The sequence below is a fragment of the Mandrillus leucophaeus genome, unplaced genomic scaffold, assembly GCF_000951045.1.
Source record: "Mandrillus leucophaeus isolate KB7577 unplaced genomic scaffold, Mleu.le_1.0 Scaffold420, whole genome shotgun sequence".
In the NCBI taxonomy this organism is placed as follows: domain Eukaryota; kingdom Metazoa; phylum Chordata; class Mammalia; order Primates; family Cercopithecidae; genus Mandrillus; species Mandrillus leucophaeus.
This window is the reverse complement of record NW_012104477.1, coordinates 1,408,415-1,409,929: the sequence shown is the minus strand read 5'-3', so window position 1 is coordinate 1,409,929 and position 1,515 is coordinate 1,408,415. Positions and strand designations below refer to the sequence as shown.

The 1,515-nt window shown below is 38.0% G+C and overlaps 1 protein-coding gene across 1 annotated transcript in view; it reads left to right on the top strand.

The window, feature by feature from the left end:
• Positions 1-1,515, top strand: part of NUCB2 (nucleobindin 2) — a 92,245-nt gene that overhangs the window by 42,755 nt on the left and 47,975 nt on the right. Inside the window, exon 3 of the mRNA XM_011992949.1 lies at positions 5-159. The gene's annotated coding sequence lies outside the window, so the exon portion shown is untranslated. The remainder of the gene's footprint in view (positions 1-4; positions 160-1,515) is intronic.

The following is a 1,515-nucleotide window of genomic DNA, read 5'->3' as shown; positions in this document are numbered from 1 at the left end:
TTAGAACGTGTTACGAGTCAGTTTTTAGTGAAAAAACATTGGGTTAGGAGCCAAGACCCATCTCTTCACTATTTTGGTATTGTGCAAGTCATCTTATCTCTCTGGACCTCAGTTGTCTCATCTGTAAAAAGGAGATAAAAATTATTTACCTGCCTGAACGTAAGTACTCAAGAATTGCATTTGGTTGCAAAGAAAAATGACTACCACTACCACCACCACCAAAATACAAAAAAGGAAAAACCAAAAACGGACTCACAGATGGCTTAAACATGCAACATTTACTTTCTTATATAAAATAATAATTGAAATAGCACTCTAGGATGGGTATAGTGGCTTTATAAAGTCATCAGAGACTTAAGCTTCTTTCAGTTCTTTTATCAGTGATCCCTAAGATGTTCTTGTAGCACTGGTTCTTGTAAGTCCAAGATAGCTGCCAGAGTTCTAACCATCACTGTCCTGTTCCAGGCAGCAAAGCATAGGCGAAGAAAGATGCATCCTCTTCCTTTAAGGAGAATTCCTGAACCAAGGCTGAGGCTATAAGAAAACAGGGAAATGTAGCTGAATGCATGGCTGCCCTCTTTAAAACTGGGTGTTTGTTACTGAGAAGGAAGGAAAGATTTGGATATTGGCAAGCAAATAGAAGTCTCTGCCATGATATGAATCTTTTTATCTTTCAGCTCTGAAATCTGTAATCTGTGATAACCACTCATAGAAGCTTCTGTAATTTGCCATGGCAGAGATTTAAGTCTGACTATTAACTACAGAAGGAAATAATCTTCATCTAATAAATTGTGTTTCTGTTTTTACTTTTAGCCCTTAATTTATTATAGAAGCCTTTCTGTCTTATTTGTATATTTGTTCTGGTTATTTTTAAAAATTACCCATAAATGCTGAATAGATGATTGTTGTATATTTTATGGTTGTGTTAAAAAGAGCTAACATTTATTGAGCTACTTGCTGTAAGCAAGGCACTAAAATGACAGAGGTAAGTTATCCCAAGGGTATCACATAACTAATCATCAGGAAGTAAATTTATATTGAAAGTAAATATAATTCATCTCAAGATACATTTCACTATGGTCACATGAGGAACACTTGCCTTCCTTGCTAGCTAAAGGTAGTTTGTTCTTTTTCTTTCTCCTTCTTCTTTTTTAACTACTTAACTGTTAGTTCTCTTGAAATTTTCTTACTGCTAGTTCTTGCTTAACTTATGTAGCCACACCAATATTTTATTTCCTCCCAGACTTTTTTGTTGTTGTTGTTGAGTTGGAGTCTTACTCTTTCACCTAGGCTGGAGTGCAATGGCGTGATCTCTGCTCACTGCAGCCTCCACTTCCCATGTTCAAGTGATTCTCCTGCCTCAGCCTCCTGAGTAGCTGGGACTACAGGCATCCACCACCACACTGAACTAATTTTTGTATTTTTAGTAGAGATGGGGTCTCACCCTGTTGGCCAGGCTGGTCTCGAACTCCTGACCTCAGGTGATCTGCCCGCCTCAGCCTCCCAAAGTGCTGG